Source organism: Sturnus vulgaris, chromosome 8 (assembly GCF_052056855.1).
Source record: "Sturnus vulgaris isolate bStuVul1 chromosome 8, bStuVul1.hap1, whole genome shotgun sequence".
Classification (NCBI taxonomy): domain Eukaryota; kingdom Metazoa; phylum Chordata; class Aves; order Passeriformes; family Sturnidae; genus Sturnus; species Sturnus vulgaris.
In genome coordinates this window covers 757,683-779,438 of record NC_142250.1, presented here as the reverse complement: position 1 = coordinate 779,438, position 21,756 = coordinate 757,683, and positions in this window count along the sequence as shown.

The following is a 21,756-nucleotide window of genomic DNA, read 5'->3' as shown; positions in this document are numbered from 1 at the left end:
CAGCAACATTCTTTCTGGGAGTGCTGGTAAGCACAGCTGCTTCCAGTGTGTCATCCTGGCAAATTCTCCTTTCCTACTGCAGCATGTGCATCAGGAGGAAACAGAACTATAATCCTCCACCCTCATTATACATTTCATGTCCCCCTTTCCTTCTCTAAGCAATTGCAGGACTTATCGTACTTCACTCAGGTCTTGGTAACTCACAATAAAAAGTATTGTTTGCAGATGCCAAACAACCTATTTTTTTTTCCCTCAGACTGTAACACTCAGGTGATATGCCAAGGCTGCCCTTCAGAGACTGTCATGGTTTAAAGCCCAGGGAGCAGCTCAGCCCCACCCTGCCACTAACTCCTGTGCCCCTGGTGGGAGGGGGCCAGAACCCTCAGAGTGACTTTGGAGGGCCCAGGGGCTGAGGCAGGGGCAGCTGAACAGGTAAAGCAGCAGCTGAACAGGTGCCAGGAGCACAGAACAAGGAGCTCCTGCCCTCCTGCCCCTGCCCCGGCCGTGTCTCAGTGTCCCCTTGTCCTTCTCCTGCCCCAGCTCAGTGCTGAGCCTGGCCCCACAGGGACATCCCCTGGGTCACTTAGGCTCAGCTGTCCTGGCTCTGTCCCCTCCCAGCCCCTGGCTGAGGGGTCGGCTGGGGGCCAGAGGAGGCCTTGGCTCTGTGTGAGCTCTGCTCAGCCATGACCAAAACATCTCTGTGCTACCAGCACTGCTGCCAGCACAAACCAAAGCACAGCCCACACTGCCTGCTGTGGAGAAACCAACCTTACCCCGGGCCAAAGCAGCAGAACGCTAAGATATCCCTGTACTGCCTGACCAAAACTAATGAGCAGATTTCTTCCCTCTGGCTCAAGCCTGGCTTAACCCTCCTGAGTAGATTGAGATTTCCAAGGAAATCCATGTAGAGTCAGGCACTGTGACCACAAATGACCAAACTGTTACTGCTCTCTCTGTACAGGCTCAGCCCATTGTTTATGGAGCTGAAGAGAGTAAATAATGATAAAGGTTTATCTAGCACACAATAGCCAAGATTAATTTAGAAGACTTTCCACTTGACATAGCAGCACTTTTTCAAACTACTTTACCCAAACAATGCCTGAAAACTATAAATGAACCAGCTTCAGAGCTCCTGAATCAGGTAAAAAAACATTGAAGACACTTCCTAAGTCAAAATACTAATTCAATATAAATTGAATTCAATTGGGGTAATCTACCTTTTTCTTTTCCCTAGAAAGTCACCCTTGTACCACACTGGCCCCCCTCACTGCCTCATCCAACTCTGCCATTATGCTCGATCCAGCATCAGCTGCTGTTGTGCATTTGATGTGAAAACTCAAAACCCCTTAAGAGTTGCTCCAGCACACCATGGGTGGTTTCACAGAACGGTTCCCATGCTGTGAGTCAGATCAGCTCGGTGTGTGAAGCTGCACGTGCCTAGGAAAGCCATGGAAGCAAAGCCTGCTTCCAGCTGCCCCTGCTGCTCTCCTGGGTTGCTCTGGTAGTGAAGAGAGGGCTGTGTGTTAGTGACTGACACACATCTGCTGGTTCCATACAGAGCCCTCAGCTTGTCAGCATCCTGCACCACGGCACTGAGAGCAGCAGCTTTGCTTCAATGCACTCAGAATTTAGCAGGTATACTGCAGAGGTGACTAATGACTTCTTGCAGCCTGCTGATGCTTCTTTAGCCTCACAATTAGCTCACCCAGCTGCTTCCAGAGAAAATGAGAGGATCCTGACTGGGCACCCGGCAGGAGCTGGCAGCATGTGTGTTCTGTTACATACTGTCCTTCAGCACCTTCATTTAGGGGGCTGCTTCACCTCAGGGCCGCTTAGGAGACACAGAGGAAACTGTCACCAGCTTTTACCTGGGACTTCACAAGAACCTGCTTTCTCTTGGGACATTTGTTTTCTATTGGTGACAATGACTTCCTCGGCCAAGCCTCCCTCTGCTACTTGCTTATGATGGCAAATATTCACAAACCTGGGAACATGAAGAGACTGTTTTTATTAGATTGCAACCTGCATACATCAACTATATCCTTATGCATCTTTTTCTGCTGGCATCTCTGAGTGCGTTTATTTTAACAGGTATGTAAACTCTTTTTGATGACCAAGTAATTTAAAGAACACAGGGAAGTATACAATACATTATGCAAAAAAAGCCCATCAACAAAACCACCAAACAAAAAATCCTGCCATTTTCAGAGCCTGCTGAAAGGAAAGATTTCTGCACAGGAGTTTTACTTGAAAGTTTCTAAGAGGTTAACTGTCAGTGTAGGCTGTAAACAAGAGAAGTGAGAGAAGATGTTCACGTAGCCAACATCTGATTTATTTATAACAAATAAAGGAACGTTTGGCTGAAACCACCTTCCTTCCTTGGTAAACTTGGTCAACATTTTCAAGAAGGGTTGGGTTTTTGGGTTTTTGGAATGGAAACATTTGAAAACTGTTTTGGGAAAAAGAGATAATTGGTAGAAACAGCTGGTAGGGTGTCCTGGCAAGGCACTGAGACCACATTGGAGAGAACAGCCTGGCAGAACCTCTACTGTGCCTGTCGTTTTCCCATGGGAACCCTACAGCTGAAAGGTGAACCAGCTGCTGTGTGTGGGCTTACAACTGCACACACACACACAGACTGTCCTCTCCACTACATCAACAGTGCATGGTACAGCTGAGCCAGCTTCTCAATCCTGAATCTAACTGGGCCACGGTGCTGGTCTCAGAAGGGGAGGAAGGGAGGGAAAGCACTGAGGTTCAGATGTTTTCAGTTCTCTTTAGTGAAAGGGGTGTGTGGGTGTGGGTGTGTGTGTGTGTGTAAATCTCAGCTGTACACACAGGTCTGCATTCACAAGCTGCTGCACCCAACACTTCCTCCTGCACACCCCTCTGGAGCTGAGCCCTGCAGAGCACCTGATCAAACACGTCTGCTCTCTTGCAAGGCAGTCAGGAAGGCTGGGTCTGTCCTCAGCAGCAGAAGTGCAAATAGCTGTATGCTATCCACTGCTAATAGTCTCTTCTTCTTCCTTTATTCCCCAGCAGAATCCTCACAAGCCGGATCCCAGCACAACACTGGCAGGAGACAAATGTGGTGTGGCAAAGGAGGGGCAGAAGAAATGTGTGCATGTACAGCCTGGCTGGGGCAGGGATGGCCAGGCACGGCCCAGGCACTGCAGCTCCTGTCACTGACACTGTCAGGACAAAAGAGACACAACTGGGCAGTGCTTTACATTTACAGCACAGAGCTCAATGCAGACTGGCCATCTGTCTGTGCTGGATATTCCTCTCTGGTTTGGAGACAAGCCACTCCCTGCTGGCAACACGGTCAGCAATTCATGCTCTTCCTTTATTCTTTCTGAGTCTCTCACTGTTTCAAGCTACATTCTGTAACTTGCACAGAACTTTTACAGCCCATGGAGCTGAAGCCTAATTTTTGTTCTGAAGCTGCATGGTATCTACAACAGCATCCTGAACAGTGGTACACAAATACTATCAGTCTCCATTTTCTGAGAGCATTGCCTACAAAGTGAGTTTCTACACTGGGTCTTCGTTTTCCCTTGCAGCTCTGAAGAGAGGAAAGCTGGCAGGATTTCGGGCCCATTCTAACCCCATGAGCAGAAGGGGACTGAGAGCTTATTTAAGGTCCTTCTCACTCAGTGAAACTGAACAGAATGTGCTGACTTCAGAATTGCATTTGTCCAAAAGTTAAGTTTCTTTCTCATACATCAGCTTCTTAGGCAGAAATAAGACACTGAAGGAGGCCAGTGAAAGCATCTCTTGAAAAATTTCACTGGAGACAATAATGAAAAAGTTATAGCAGAGATTAGAGAGGTTTTTTATTTCTAATGTTTTAGAAAGATTTTTTTCTGTCTGGTAGAAGTGCACAGCCAAAGTTTCTAAAAGAAGTTCCATTCTCCTGCTCTTTTGAAGCAGCTTCTGATACCACACTTGAGATGTGGATGAGGATGTAAAAAGTGCATTTGATCAGCACTGTAACTGCTGCTACGACCTTAATCTGATCAGAGAGTCTCTAGGGGTTGAAACATCCTACAATCCCCACAGAGAGATTTCTGACATACTCCATATCATAACAAACATATCAAAAGAATCTGATGGGGAAAATAGTTAATGAAAAAGAGATACATTCCCAGTATTGCCAAATTAGTAAAGCATATTTCAAGGCAATTTACTAAAGATGAAGATATGATACACATTCCATAGAGGCATGGAATACACTGAATGGGAAGGGACCCACCAGGATCCTTGAGTCCAAGCCCAGCCCTGCACAGGACACTCCAGAAATGCCACCCTGTGCCTGAGAGCACTGTCCCAACACTCCCTGAGCTCTGCCAGGCTTGGGAGCCTGCTCAGTGCCTGGCCATCCTCTGGGGGAAGAAGCTCCTCCTGCTATCCAGCCTCAGCTGCCCTGGCACAGCTTCAAGGATGTTCCCTTGGATCCTGACACTTTCTCAGGTGCAGTTCATGAGGGTAAAGAAAGGCTCCTTCTCCTCTCTTGGGAGGGAATAGGTGGCCTTGGCAATTTAAGTGCCTTGATTACACATTACAGAAAGTTTTTTGGATGCTCTGTCATTACCCTATCTGGAATAGCCAACTACAAGCAGGAAGCCAGATCTTGAGCAGCATTAACAGTAATTCTTATCAAATAATTTTGTTTAAACAAAAGCCATTGCAAAAACCAAAAGCAGGCCCAGACCTAATTTCACAAGGATTTTCTAATCCTCACCACCAAAATGAGACTTGAGTTTGCCTTGATTTTCCTGTATTTTTATTCCTCAAACTTCTCTTGCCTGTGCTTTGATAAACATGCCCTACAAATGGAGCTAGCTGGAAATCCAGATAAACATTGCTCCTCATCATTGTGAGCGATAAAATTTCATTTAAAAGGCTCAGTTGGAAGCTTTCCCTGGGCTTTCCAGAGAGCAGGACTCCTGCTCTTCAGAACAGCAGGGTGAAGTGAAATTAGCAGCACACTGGGTGTTTCTACAGCAGGCTCTTAGTGCCCATTAAAGTCTTGTGGTGCTGCAGGGACCCCTCTGTACCCACAAGAACCACTCCCTGCTGGCAGGAGTGTCCCCAGGACAGCTGTGCATCCCAGCCTGGACACACATCCCAGCCTGGACACACAGCCCAGCAGGGACACACATCCCAGCCTGGACACACAGCCCAGCAGCCTGGACACACATCCCAGCCTGGACACACATCCCAGCCTGGACACACATCCCAGCCTGTACACACACCCCAGCAGGGACACACATGCAGCACACTGCTGCTGCCTCACACCTGGAGTTTCCCCACAGCCAGCTGGGTAGCTGCATCCCACTGAACTGAGCTGATGCAGACACAAAGGCTCTCTAAGAAGTTCAAGTTACAAAGTGCAATGTTTGTTACAACAGCGGGAGAAATGTCCCCCAGGGATGTGCAAAGTACACAGGGCCCTTGCCTTCTGTTATCCACAAAAGCCTTACACATCCACATAATTACCCAACACACCTATAAATATGCATTACCTAACCCCTCCTAGCCCTGCTTTGTATTAAAATGAGATCAAAGCCCTTTTAGGCTTGCAAGGTTCCTTCCTTCAAATGGGTCAGTGGTCTCCTAATGATGAAGTCAGGGAGTCTTCCTCACCTTCAACTTTTCACTTTTGTCTTGCTGCTAGGTTCTCGGGCCCTTGGCCATAGTTCAAGCTCCCAGCACGGTTCTGGCTGGCTTTGGGGCCCAGGTGCAGTTGCAGTTCCTTCACTTGAACAATATCCCATCCACCCATCCTGACACAACAAAGCCAAGCAAGTGATTTATTGTCTTAGCTCTACTGGCTCAGCCACTTTCTACATTGCTTCCACTCTGATCACTGGATGTACAGCTCCCATCCCTCAGCTAAGCTCTTAACCCTTTGATTTTTGCTCCTCACTCAGCTGCAGGAAGAGCTCAGGACGCTGCTGAAGGACACTCTGTGCCATCCCACACAGACCCGTGCCTCCAAAACTGAAAAAAAGAGGGAGGCGATTAAAGGAGCTTCTATCTAAAGGCATTTTACACTGAACCAGATGCTCTGCAGTTTGTAACGCCAAATAACTTCAAGAATGTCACTTGAAAGATGTTCCTTTTTTTTTCTATCGTTTCTGCCATTCAGAAATACATATATTTGGATGAGTTATTTCGGTAAGTCTCTCTTCTAAACTCTGTATCAAGAATTAACACATGCTCATTGCCAAGTTCTGTGCAGTTTATCTGGAATACTAGAGATATCCAGATCAATCTGATAGCATTATAATTAACAGGCATATTTTATCCAAAAATTTAGAATACCCCTTTACTACAGAAATCTGAGGGCTTTCATAATTTCCTTTTTTTTCCCTCCAAGGGCAATCCAGAGTGATCTTCAAAAAACATGGATTCATAGGCGACTGAATGTGACTTGATAAGCTGGACAGAGCTGCAGGTTTTTCATTTGTCTGTGAAAATGGTACTGGAGCTTATGAACACATTTCACAGCATGTTCTTGCAGCAGAAATAGAGACTCTCTCAAAGCACTATTTCCCTGAAGTTTTCGATGCTCTTTAATAGCATATTCATTCTTTTACAGTTCTGGGGTTTTTCTTCCTGAACCTCCCTCTGACCTCAAACATCCCTCCATTAAATAAGGGGGGCTGGGTTGGCTTTTTTCTGTGTTCTTTGTTTTGGGTGTTTCATTCATTTGGGGGTTTTTTGAGGGGGTTGTGTTTGGGTTTTGGGTTTGTTGTTTTTTTATTATTATTCTTTGCTATTTTTTGGCAAAGATTTGGCATTAAATTGGAATCATGACCTACACCTGCTCAGCTCTACACCATCTCAGGGTCCCCTTCAGACATTCTGCTCCTCTTCTTCTATTCACCCCACCTCCCCAGAATGCTGCAAATTCAAACATTACACCATTTATCAGCTTCATCACTGCTTCAAGTGTTTTATACATTTTATGATCTGTGTCTGTTGTTTTAGTATCTCATCTTCTTCTGTTGGAAGATTTGTTTGAGGACCAAACTTCTATCTATCAATAGTTATTTGATGATTAGTGCTTATATATGTATGTCTTAAACATTTCCATTATCTCTGAAAAGAATTTACAATACTATAAAACCTGTGCATTTTACAAATCACACAGATTAGATTTTGTTCTACCTCTGAGTGTCAGTATTTTTATGTGGTGGGTATTTACAGACAAGACATCCTTCTCAGGCAGAAACAGCTGCTTCTTCTAACATGTACTTTATACCTACTGCAACTCTCAAACAATGTGCTGGGTTTTTTTTTTTAGTAACCCCCTAGTACAACTACACAGAGAAAGGAACTCAGTGCTACTGATACTAAAACTCATTTCTCATACTGACAGGAGATCTCAGTTTATTCTGCACGTTTATCAACAGCTCACTAACTGTCACTACTTGGAAGGAACACACGGTGATGAGTGGTTATATTTTATGATTTCCAACTATCCCTTTATGCTATAAATTCTTACAACCCTTAAACATGCAGTTAAATGCTGTAAACATTTGATATTACACTTCTGTAATTAACTGCAATATTGCTGTTGACCTCAGTCAGCCAGATGTGAGGCTCCAGGGAGAAAGATCCCTGCTCATGAGCACTCAGAGCACAAGTTTCACTCTGAAGTGCTCTCCCTTCAGTATAAAAACTGATTATAATACCCAATGTCCATGGTTAAAATTACTGTCTCTACTGTGTATGTTTTTAGAACATGCACAGAAGTCTCCTGAATTCTCATTTTCAGCTGAAGTTCCAGCTTTACAGTTTAAAGCTCTTTACTGCCACCTGAGTGAACATTTTCATCCACAAAACCTGGAAAACCCTGGCTAGTTAATCACGACTGGAAATGAATTCTGGCTTTCTCTCTGGCTGGGATATTTTTGCCCATATCCCTCAGAAGTAATTTTCATAACCACAGAGAAAACCTAAGACAAAAAAGAAGACAAAAAAACCAAAAAAAAACCCGAACAAAAACCAACAACCAATCCAAACCCAACGTGCATTACCTTAAAACAGCTGGGAATTTTCCATGATAGTATTATTTAACTGCACATCTCTCTGCATTGAAAAAACATTTGTTATTGAGGTAGCCTAGCTCTTTAACACAAGCCAGCTTCATGGCTGTGTTAGCATTAGCAAAGGAAGCACTGTCTCAGTTAGGCTTTGGGTAGTTTACTTTCCAGTCCATTTGACCATCAATTAAAATTACACTGCCAGGCTGAATTTCTCTCTGTGGTAAAAAGCCCCTTCCAAAGCTAACTCAGTGCTCCTTGTAATTCTCAAACGTGTACGTAAAGAGAAAATCACTGAAGCGTTTGCAAATCAGATCACAGCCTGAAAATCTGAAAAACAATATAGGCTGCTGTCTACAAGGATGGAGAAACAGTAAAACTGATACAATTCCAGAATTATTTTTAATTCCTAGAATTAAACGAATCAAAGAGAACTCAATTTATTTTTCGTTTATATAAAGATAAAGCTGAACAACAAAGGAAAAATGCTACAAGGAAATGTGAAGTGGGATAGAGAAGGGACAAGTCAAACCCAGAAAATTCTGCATATTTATCACAGAAAGAGAGAATCAGGAAAACAGTACATTTGTTGATTTTTTCATGTTATTTTCTTTGAGTGGGAGATGAAGAAATCTTTGTTTTGTGTCTAATTTTTGTTAATAATACATTGAACATTTTAAGAGAACATCTGATTCAAGTGAGCAAGGAAAGTAGATTTCCTGGAAAGAAGGACTAAGTGGAAAACCCTAATGAGAACCAGTGAAGGAAGATCCTCGTTCCTCTGTGAGAGCTGCATCCCCCAGGCTCCCAGCCAAGGCAGGGCTGCACGGCGGCCACAGCAGCTCCCAGCAGTGCCCTGGGCTCCAGCCTTGCTGCTCCAACACAGCACTGATCCCTACAGGGGCAGCTAAGGAAGGAACGTGCACAGCTCTCAGGGGGAAGGCTCCCAGAACCCGGCTCAGATTCTCATCTGGAGGCAAAGAAAAGCCCAGAGAGTCCCAGAGTTGCCTGGGTGTCAGCACAGGAGGCTCCAGCACTGCCATGTGACCTGTGAGACAGCCGAGGGATGCTCTCGGTGCATTCAGGCTGGCTAATGGGTGAAACTCCCACTAGCCCAGCTAGCCCTGGTGACACTGAACAGTGACTGAGCACACAGCCTGCCAGCCCTGGCACAGTGCAGGCACCAGGACACATGTCCTAGCTGCCAGTCTAGCTAGCCAATCTCTCTTTGCCACTGGCCAGGCACTTGCACTTAGCCACATCTGCTCCAAAGCTCAAAGTGTGGGGGCAAATATAAATACACTCAATGGACAAGAGAAAAACCTGGGACTGAAGCCACACAGACATGCTTCCCCATCACAACCAACAGAGGAAAGTCAGTGACATGTCATTTCACTGAAGCCACAGAGCTGCACAGTAGTAGCTCTGTTGCACATTTCAAGAACTTTAATTCCTCTTACTACAGATTAGCGATGGGACTCCTATCATTGATAACTCACAACTGGCTGCAGTTAGCAGAGCAGTACAGATCCAAACCTCCTTTTTCACCACAGAAATATCAGAAGTATTACTTCCAGCTCCAAATATCCCAGGCACTGCAAGCAGCAAGTAAAAGCAATGAACATTTCATTCTGGAATGATCATAAAACAGCACAGCTGGTCTTTTCCTGATCCTGGCAGACAGACACAGATCTGTGATGCCATGCAGGAACAACTGGCAGTAGCTGCTCAGCCTTAGAAAGCAGCTGGGTAACACGGACCTCTCTTCCCCACAGCAACACAGCCTATTTTATATTCAAACCCCAAACATGCCTTCAGCTGTGGGGCACCACCCTGCATCCCCAGGTTAAAGGCACTTGGAAAGGGAAGGGGAAACCAAGAGCCTCCATGCCAGCCCGAAGGGGGCAATGGCCCAGAAAGTGGCAGGTGTTGCACAGCCACGTCTCTCCTCTGCTGCAGGCACATTCCAAGCTGCAAGGTAAGATGTTCACTTCCTCTGCACTGCTCCCCAAACGTGCATGTCTGCATTATACAGGAAATTTGAAATATGACTGTTGGAGCACTTCAGCTTGAAAATAAATTAACAGCTCTGCACCCTTCGTTCTCAGTCTCCAAGGTTACCACTCGTGCTTTCCACGAGTGCTACTGTTTACTTCCTTCCTTTCCTCCTTGTTTACTTGTTTAGAGCACACTGGAACCCCGTGCATTACACACAGCTGCCATTCCCAGATGAGGACACAGGGTTAAGGTGCCAATGACACATCTGCCAAGTGTGCTCCATCTCAGCACAGTCTGTGAGAAGGGCTCAGAGAAGTGCCCTGGCTGGGCAGCTCATGTTTATGGCTCTAGGACAGTCCTGGATCACAAAACCCTGCTTACAGCAGCTTTCCACACACACTCTGGAGGAACAAGCAGCAAGAGATGGTTGGGGAATGCAGGAAGGGAAACAGAACTGCCATGCTTTGAGCAGTGTAAGATCCACAATTAAGGCTAAGCCCCGGGTAACACAGAGCTCCGAGTGAGCTACAGGGTAGCCTGCACTTTGGAAGCTCCATGGGGCCAAGCCTGTCTGTCCAAAGGCAAAATACCTTGGAAAAAGGATCTTAAAAGGACTGTAGCTAAGTGTTTACACCAAAAAGAAGTAAGGGTTGCTGTAAGAGCTTGGAATATTATTAAAAATGCTTGTATTTACACTGACACTGTTAAACGAGGATTCCAAAACTCTCCTATTGCTGGAGAAAAATCCCATTTTGGAAATAAAAATCCATTAAATCTTCAAAGTTCTTTTGCAGTAATGGCTTTAATATTTTTGAACCACAGGAACAGGCATTTACTCCATCTGTGTTTGGGGCCAAAAGTACAACTAATGAGACTGGCAATTCCATTGATTTTAACTGAACTACAGTTTTATTAATACACCTGCTGATCTATTTGGCATGTGGAACCCAAACCACACAAAGGAGATGTGTTTCAAACCTCAAGATACATTCAAGTATTCTGGAGAGCTTCTTGTAGAATAGCACAAGCATTTGAAATATTTGAAGCTAGATTAAAGAGAGGGTGCCTTGCAAAAACACTATAAATATCCAATCTCCTGTCTGTATTACTAATTTCTCATCTATCAGAACTGTGGAGAAATTGTGAACAAACGTTTCAACGGCTAAGCACAACCTGCTTTATTATAACACATGACTCATAAATATGGCATAAATACTCAGGAAAACATTGTGGTCTGAAGTGAAGACACTTCAGGAGGAACAAAGGTATTAGCTCAGGAACAAAACACGACTCACAGGAGCCAGGTGGGCAAAGAGACTGGAAGGCAAAGGCAGAACTACAACCCTCGGTGCTGCCAGGTGCACTGAAGAACAGAGAAGGTTCCTGGAGAGAAATTTCATGCTAACCAGTACTTGGGTTACTTTTCCCCACCCCTCTGCCTCGCTGGATCCCATCTGCTGTGATCCCTGACAGTGCTCTCAGGACACCACAGAGCCACAAAGCCCAGGGCAAACGAACCCCCCCCAGCAGCAGCAATGTGCACACACCCCTCAGGCCCATGCTGCTCAGACAGGCCCAAGAGCTCCTGGATTTCACATTTCAAGCCTTGTGAGGACTGTGAGCTGTGTCCTGTGTGTAAGGCAGAAGCTTTACAGGAACAAAGGACAGCCAGCAGGGAACATCTTCTGACACCCCAAGTGACTCACACCCTGTAGTGGCAGGTCTCCAAAACTCCCCAAAGACCTCCCATGATTTCAAAGGAAGGAAGGGTGTTACCAAGATAAAAGTCCATATTCTTCAAAACTCTCATTCTGAAGCTCACCAGGTAAATGTGGAAACCTCCCTTTATCTACTGCACAGTATTTTTCAGAACTCAATGCCATGAATTTTACATATGCTATCAATTACATCGAGCACCAGGAAAAATGCTTTACACAAATGTGCAGGAGGGCAGGAAGTCTGACACAGCTATTCTTTAAAGAAAAATGACATGAGAAGATGATGGAGAAATTCAATTTTTCTGAAAGTACAGGGAAAGAAAGGCCCTTTGCCACCCAGCACCAAAAGCCATGTCTGAGGCCACATGCAAAAGACACCATATCCACTGTCTACTTATATAAAACACACGTACCATACTGCTAAGGCCTCCTCTGAAAAATGTCTACCCCAGTAAACTGATGACAATTAAGCTAATTAATTACAGTAGTCATCACAGATACTTGTTACCATAGTAATCAGGCTGTAGAAGTACCACTGAAACACCAACAGTACTGCAACCAAAACACAAAATGAAGTGGTTACCTTCTGTTGAGCACTTACTACTTTTATGTTATGCATTTTGTCAGGATTTTATTCACAAGGGTATCTAGGAAAACCGAAGGGTTTTCAAATCAATGTGCACATCTAAACCAAATATAAATGCATGATCCATTTTTTAAATGCTTGGGTCTGTCTCAGAAAGGCAGGAAAGCACATAGGCTGCTCTAAACAGGCCCAAGTGGTTTTTGTTAACTCAGAAGATGCTTAAGAAATACAACTACAACCACATACTTCACTGACTGGGAACTGGAGCTCAATTTATTCCAAAGCAAAGGAAGGGATGGATGGTCTGTTCAGTGTGGAGGAAAGATGCAACATTCCCAGTTTAGTGTACAGTTTTTAATTTTATCATTTGTGGTTCTAAGCTGAATATAAAAGTAGTCTGTTTTTAGAGGTGGAGAATGCCAGCAGATGTTTCTGCAGCTGTTTTCCAGGAAGTGGCTCTTTGCCAAGCTGCACTGGTGCTGCCCTGTCCCTTTCTGACTCTCTCACAGCACCACACCCCGTGCAGGGCTATGGGAGCCCTGCTCAGCAGCCAGAGGACACCTGGCAGGAGTGGAACAGCAGCCTCCCAATCCTCTGCCCTCCTAACAACTCAGTTCTCAACAGGACATGAAAAACCAAGCATTTGAGCAGAACCCCTCAGAGGCACCCAATATCTCTCCTTTTATCACACTGTTTTGGCACATTCTTTCACCTGCTCTGTGAATCTGACATATTTGACAGAATGGCTCCTTTACCACAGAAAGTTTACAAAAACACGACCAGAGTGCTTCACATCATTCTAGGCAGCAAAAATGATCACAAACGTTTGTATAAAACGCTTTCAGAGTGAAAACTGCTGTAATTACAGGACATCTGATCATCATGAACAAAAGAATAACCAGAGTTTAGTCTGACTTGTGTCTTGGTTCAGGAAAAAGGACGCCTCGAGTATTTTAGGACGCTCATCAACAGAGTGTTCTCTATCTCAGTTACAAGAAATTCTCAGAATTGTCTCCTCGTGGATTTCTCCCCTTCCAAAGGCAACCTCAATAACCCATGACTGACCACTAAGATCTAACTCAACATCATTACTGGTATTGCTATGTTTGATGTTACCAGAGACAAGAAAAAAAAAACTATAATGGAATGATACCACAAAGCAGAATTTATATTTTATGTTGTTGGCATGCTTAGATTTTAACAGGACACAGATCATTTCTTCTGTTTATTCATTTATCCTGAATATGTGTTATGCCAAATGTAATTTTCACTTATACTCAATACTGCACTGTTTTATTAAAAATTTCATGTTGTTACAACAAATGCATAAGGTAAGTTACTGTCAGTCAGTATGAGTGACTTTCTTACACACACTCCTAAAACTCCAGTTATCCAAAGCTAGGCTTTACTCACAGTACACTCCCAAAACACTGGGAACAGATTTTTCACTCTCAGGAAAGCCAATTTCACGAGAATCACAGCTACAAATACTCCCCAAGAGCAGTGCTGCTTCCCAGAGCCCTTCCCACATTCAGATATCCTGCAGACACCGATGTCACCGTGTGACTCCTCCTCATGAGGCACAGATCCACTTTGCACAGCTCACACACACAGGAAGCACGTGCCTGGCTAAGAGCCTCATCCCTCTGCACTTGTTCCATCATTTCAGCCTTAACCTGCATCACACAGCTCATCAACCACTTCACTGTTCTGTGCACAAACATTTGTCCTTGCCCCCTGCTCAGCTCAAAGCAGTGTCTGTGCACCAGTCTGTGCCACAGCACTTTGGGACACGTTTCCAGCACAGGGAAATCAATCTTTCCATCCAGGGAATTACAGCTGTTAATACTGTTTTTTCATACAGGTAATACCTGCAATTATCTGAAGCATGCTAGGAAATAATTGCACAGAATTAAAAAAAAGTAATACAAGATGAGAAAAATTGGAACCACTATTTTCATTACATATAATTTTAATACATGTAAATAACCTTATTAAAATTTTAACTAGCACGGAGAATGTAATTTTTCTTGTTCAGTCCTTGGCATAAATCTATTAAATCTCTGAAACTACACTGAAAAACCGTTGACGTTAATAAACTAAATAATTCAGTGTCAGGAAACAGAGTGAAATTCAAAACCAAACATCAAACTAACTCTAAAAATCACATATCCATGCAAATTATAGATGGTTTAAGTTGTTGATTAAACTAAAAGAAAAATAAAGGCAATGCTTTTGTTATCCATTTTACTGAGAAAAACAAAAACTATTAGATTATTTCTAAGCCATACAACACTTCCTGAGCAACAGGAGCTTTATTAGGCACAAACTGTCCCATTGCTCAGAGAAACGATCTTGTTACAGTTCACAGTTCACTAACACAACTATAATTCATTATTTTCAAATATTATACCCTTATAGCCACATTATTTTTCATATTTTCAAAGCCCTCATGTTTCGGTCTTTGTAATGATGGCTGAAATTTTACTATGTGTAAAATAAACCAGAACTTCTTTTGCTAAGACAGGAAAGAGTTGCTGCAATGACCAGATGTGGAAGGCTCAGTTCTGCAGAGGTGCTTTTCTAACAGGACCCCAGGCTCTGTTCATACACACTGAAAGAGGTGAGTGGCATCCCTGGGGAAAAGAAGTGGAATTTGATAGGCTGGGCTGAGCCCCAGTCCTGCTGCTCCCCTAGCAGCAAGAGGCTGGATGAGCTCAATCCAGGGCTGGCTCCCGAGGCAGGTGACAAAGAGCAGATAAATGGAGTCACCTTTCAGCACCACCTCTGCCTTGGCCTTCTCCAAAAACGCCTCGGTACTTGCTTTCAAGAGGTTCAAAGAGAAGCTGAACTATCAGTAACACACAAGAAACTATTTGAGATGGATCCTTATAGGTCACTGGAATCCAACAAGTCTCATTTGAGTGTCCTGAGGAAACTGAGCGTGTCCCTTAAAGGCCACTCTGTCACTGCCAGAAATTCACGGAGACCAGAAGAAACACAGCAACAGGAACAAATGTCAGAAGGCCTGTGTGAGGAACAGGCCAGACAACCCAAGGGCTCAGACAATGGCACGAGCCCTCTTGGAACACATTTTTGGACATACACTGGAGAAGGTGACTGGGAACAGTCAGCACAGATTTACTGAGGATAAATCAAACCAAACCAACCTGATGATCTTCTGTATAAAACAACCACAAGTGTGGATGAGGAAAGAGCATCAGATATCACTTCTTTTGACAAGGCTTTCAACACCATCCCCCACAATTCCTGTTAGGTCATTACAGACTGGAATGATGGATTGAAAAGATCACGATCAGAGGGTGATGGCAATTAGGCTGCACTCTGTGTCAATGCCTGTGACAAGTACAGCACTGCACACACAGATCAATCCTGAGATTCTGCTCCTTAACATCGTTATCGATGGCACGGGAGAGGGGACAACACACACTTTTCAAGTCTGCAAACACCGAAATGAGAGCAGCTGCCAGTGCACACAAGGGCAGGGCTGCCCTCACTCACAGTCGGTACAGGCTTGAGGCACAGGCACACAAACGACCTTCCCTCCAGGAGAAAGCCCCGAGTTCCCAGGTTTCCAGAGAGGTGGCTCTGCCTCCCTCCCTGCAGTTCCCAAGCTGAGAGTGAATAAAGGCTCGAGCAGCCTGCTCTGAGCCCAGAGGCAGCTGCCTCAAGCAGGGGGTTGCACTCCAGCCCTCCTGAGGTCTCTTCCCATCCCTGCCTGCAAGCTCTTGCAACCTGAAATGGTGAGAGTATTTCAGGAGCTGCCTTCACACACAGGAGAGAAAACTTTGGGCAAGATTTAAACAAATGGCTTTGGTAGTCAAAGTGCACCAGGCACTTGTCTTTTGCCAATGCCCACAGAATTGTCTGCACCCAGCAAAACTCTTCTCTGGAGTCTGTGTCTTGCTTTAGAAAAAACCAACAAAATCTCAAATCAAAAGCACGTGCCATGAGCAAGCAACAACAGTGACAATTGCAGGTGCAGGGACACTGCATTTCCCTGCACGTGGGGGACAGGCCAGGACCCTGCTCATACTGAACAGCTTCAGTGAGGGGGGAAACGAGAGCCCCATGAAATGAGAGCTGTGGGAAACTGGAAGCTGGCCCTTTTCTAACTCACATGAGCTGGCCACCTTCTCCCCCATGTCCATGTCCTCTGCCTGCCAGTTTCCACTGTGTCTTAGACTGAATGGGCTCCTTCCCGGGGATGTAAGGGCACAGCAGAAATCACCATATAAAAAGCACATGCTTTTTTCTCCTCTTACTGCATGGGAATATTCTCTTTTACCTCTACTCTTACTGCCTTCTCTCACCACTCTTTATCTCCTGTTTCACTGCCTTTCCTCAAACCTTCTGTTGTACATAGAAGAAACCTATTCCTGCTCAAGTGTCTCTTCCCTTCTTTTCTGTGAGTATGATGAGCCAAGACACTTAATGTCACACATGTGACTATCATGTGCCGAACCTGGCTCTGCACACTGACATTTCCTGGGTAGCAAAATGTAATTTCAAAGTTTGGTCCAAGTCCCTTCGGATTTATCAGAATTACCTCAGGCTAATAAGAAAAAAAACCAATCTCTTATATGTGGTGGGTCAAAAAAACCCTCTTTTTTTGGTTGTTTTTGTATTTTGGTGCTGCGAAGAATAGACTCTTGCCTTTTCATCTGACAAGTAAAAAGAGCTCATAACATATCCTAGTGGGAAAAGACACAGTAAATTGACAGTCACATCTGACAAGTGTCATTGAAAATTTAGGCATAAGGCAATAAACTTTAAATAACTGAAGTACTTCAATAATTTTCTGGTAAATCATGAAAATGTAATATAAACTTGCAAAATTTTTATAAGAATAAAATCTATTTTCTAGCATTTATGACCAAGGCGAAATGTTACAAAAGGGAAAATAAGTATTTATAGTAAAAACAGGCCAGCAAAGAAAAACAGTCAATGTTCCTTTTTTATTATTTTGTTTGGTTGTTTTGGGGTCTTGTTCTGGAATTTAAATAATGGTTTGAATAATATGAGAAAAATGCTGAAAAGCAACTGCAGATGTATGGGTTTTGATAGAAATACCCACAGTAAATTAATTGATTACTGAAACTATCTACATATCATTAGGCAACTTTTAAACCATCTAAAATCATGCTCCTTTACAATTTAAGAAAGTATTAAAATCGGGCAATTTTAAAATGGAGAAAAAGATGACAACATTAAAACACTATGCAAATGTGGGTCCCCGTTTTCAGAAGAAATAAAGCCAGTGCTCTGAGCGGTGTGTGCTTAGTTCCAAGCTAACTAAAATCACATGTAACATCACAGACATCAGGGTTGAAGAGCCCTGAATGATGCTCAAGTCCAGCCACCAGCACCACCACATTCACCCCTAAAGCACGTCCTCAGGTGGCACAGGGACACATTCTGCTGGTATTTCCAGGGATGTGACTCTCCAGCTTCCCCCTGCAGTCTGTTCCAGGGCTTGACAGTCCTTTCCATGAAGAATTGTTTCCTGCTATCCAATCTAAGCCTCCCCCAGTGCAAGCTGAGGCCATTTTGGCTCCTGCTGTCACCTGCTCCTGGCAGAGGGGACAGAGTGAGCTCACCTTGCTGCAGCTCCTGTGCAGTGCCTGGCCATGGCTGCAGTGCCCTGCTGCACTGGAGTCCTTCACTCCTCCTATGCCCCACATTTAAGAATGCCTCAGCATGACTTTAGCAAGTCCTTAAAACATGGGAATGATTTTTGAATTAGAATCTTGAAATCCTATTCATGTATCTGGAATGTAAACTTGTACTGATCTGTTAATTTGTTTGAACTGACATTAACAACACAGCCAGCAATACCTCATCAGGCATCTCTTTCCTTTAGATGTCACAAACCAGCAAAGCACTTCAGGACATATTTGAGCTCAAAACCCCAGCTATTGAATTTACTACTGAATCTAATGCAGTAAGTTAAAATGGAAAGCAGGAAGTTTGTCCTGAAAAGATTAATGTCAGTTTTTAACTGACATGCCCAGCTACTGAGCTCAGTGTTAGAACCTCTGCTCCTCCCTTACAGAACAGCCAGCAGCAGGTGTCAAAAGGACAGTTAACTCCAGCTGTGGTGCAGATGTTCAGCAGGCTGGGAAGGCTCTTCTTGTTTCACAAGGAAAACTCGGCTGGGGAGCACAGAGAGGGACAGTCAGTGTCAGCATGCAGACACTCTTCCACTGGGAATTCCCTTACTGCAATTCCTGCATGCAACTGAACACACTGAAGGCCACAGGGGGATACAGGCTGTCTGGAAAAATGAACAGAGATTGGAAGAACTGGAACAATTTAGTTCCAAGAGGGGTACATGAAAGACAGCAAGATTTATATTGAAATATGGCTTTCTTACAAAAAGCTCACTTTTGAGCTTTATCGTGTTTTACAGTCCTTTCTTTAGGCATAAGTATTTGAATAAAGAAAACAAAAAGTAGGTATTTAAAAATTTCTAATTATATTATGAACATTTGTCCATAATTTATGTATGATCTGAAATGTTCTCTAAATATTATATTCCAATTTACTGTAATTTCTTGAACCCTGAGTGATATATTTTTATCAACTCTGAGCATCATCTTTATTCTGGGACTGGAGCATCTCCTTGGTGCAGCTCACTGCAAAAGTAACACACCAAAAGGAATTCCTGGGCCTGAGGGGTCACTGAACGTTTAGCACTAGGAAATTCCCTACTTGCTCCCTACAGTACTGCTACATTTCAGGATTCATCCAAGATTAGCAGCTAATGAATGCATCTGTCTTCTCTCACTGATTCAGACATGACTATTTACTTCACACAAGCGAGTTCTCTGAGAGAAACACTCTTAATTCAGAGCTCTTTCTGGACAAAAAAAAAAAAAAATCTTGCTAAATCCTCAGGATATAGTTCCAACTCTAAAAATGTAGGAAAGCTAAAGCAACACTTCAACACTTCTACCACCCTGAGAGCAAGATGACAGACATCATCAGAAGAAAGAAGAGACTGCTCCTGACCACCTGCTGCAAAGGATGGTATTATTTACATCTCCATAAACACCTGGTGAAGTGGAAAAAACCCCAGCACATAGTGTTGAAATATTCAAGAGAGAAACCCTCTTGCTTATTTAAAATATAAGTCACTGTTTGGTCTTCAAGTTGTGGGTTTGCTAGAATACTGAGAGCATTAAGATCTCTTAAATTCAGACTTCTGTGCCAAAAGCATTCAATGTTTGCAAATACACAAACTGGGAAATCAAACTTATCCTAAATATCCCTGAGATGCCAACCCTAGTAAAAGCAGTAATTGGACCCATTAGTGTCAGAGCTCCGTAAGCAAAGCAGGGGTCACATTGTTACCGTGCTGGAACCCTCCCGGGGCAGTAAGTGCTGCCTGGGAGCTGCCCACACTGGGCACAGCACCACACGTTTGCCCTACAGAACCAAAGCTCTTCTCCAGGCTCAGCAGCCCATTTGGTCATTTTTGGTCATTTTGCCCAGGAAGCACACTCCATGTTTGATCACACTTGCTACTTCCAGCTGCACTGGCTCATGTCACCACATCTTTCTCACTCGAAGTTTCGTCAGAACTGCACATTTGAGGCCGTGGATGTGTATCCTAAGTAAATATAAGGACACGATGACATCTTTTCTTTCTGTTTTCTATTCCCACCATAATAATCTTTAACACTCCTCTTTACTGGGATCATTACTGCACTAAACTCCAGATATTTTCTGAACTGCCAATTATGAATTTCCTTTTTTTAAAAGGAAGAAAAGGTGTTTGAAAAGGTGTTAGTGTTCAGATCAAAACCAGGCACTTATCTGGAATTATTCTTTCTCATATGTATTATTTTGCATTTTATTTACATTCAATTTCATTTGACATTTTATCACCCAGTCACTCAGTATCATGAGAGATTTCATCTCATGTTCACATCCAGGTCCACTTCACTGTCTCCTAAACAAATTTATCTCACATGCAAGTTTAGCCTTCACACTGGTTTATCCCCTGACTGTTTCTCTGGATGCCTGACTGACTCTTTAGTCCTTCAACAAATACAGTGTGGCAAAGTTTTTGTAAATTACTGGAAAGGTACCTTGTCAAACGCCTTTTTAAAAGTCTAAATTGATTTTATATCATCAGGCTTTATCGTATCTACCTGCTTAGCTACTCCTTCAGGAACTGTCAGGGGTTTGTGAGGTTTGACTTGCTTTCTAAACTATACTGACTTTTCCCCAAAATATCACATTCATCTATGTGTCCATTCACTCTATTTCTTACCATGGATTCCGTCTCTTTTCCCCACAACAGACATTGGTGCTAATTTCTAACATCCTCACCTGCACTGTCACTTGGGAAGCCTGACTTTCCTTGGATGGTCCTGGGGGTTTCTCTGACTGGTGGCAGACCTTGGCTGTGCCCACAGCACCCAGTGACCAGAGCCACACAGGACATGACACCCACAGTATGAGCAGATCCTGACAGCCCCACACCGAGGAGATCACCTGGGATTTCCTTGGTGGAACAGCACCTGCCTCTGATCCCTCCTTTGTGGACAGGGTATTGCCTTGTGGTAGCACCATTATTCTTCATTACTGTGTGTATTTGGCAAGTCAACCTGGCAAGGCTGCAGGGCCATCTAAGGGGACCTGAGTATGGAGTTTTTCAGCCACAGACTAGCACAAGGAGGGACAATTGCTGCCACCTCCAGTCTCACATGCAGTGCTTTGTTTTGTACAGCCTTTTTCCTTCTGTACAACCCTGGCTACGTTTCCAGCACTGCAGGTGTCCTGGTTCTCTGTTTTCTGCTAAAGGAAATACTGTCTGATGAAAGGCTGCATTTCACTACTGCTATCCTGTAATCAAGAAAGTTAAACATAGATCAGATACTGTTTCTCAAGGTTTTTGTTCACTGGATGCTTCATTATTCTGACCTCGTTTTCCATTAACATATTGAACAGAGTAATGGATACGTATTGCCACCTATTTAAATCCAAACTACCCTGCAATCTGCTTTAACTTAAGCTCATAAGTAAGTAATTGCTTTTGGATTTATAATCAATTCTAAAGTCAATGTTACAGAAAAAGTAACTTTTCTTGGAGGATGGCTGTATTTTCTGGTCAGCAGCATTTCTTCTGCGTTTCAAGCAATGGTGTCACCAACAGACAAGAGACAAATCCTTGAAACTAGGACAAGAAAAGCTCCTTCTAGTTCAGGAACTGGATGTTTAGTTTCTGTGAGAAGCTGCAGCCTTTTCAGTCAGTTTGTAGCACACCTGTGAGGGGGCCATGGCAATGCCCTTAACGAAGGGCAGTATAAAAACTTCAGTTGCATGGTCACTTCCTTGGTGGCACAAAGGCCTCCAGCATGTCAAC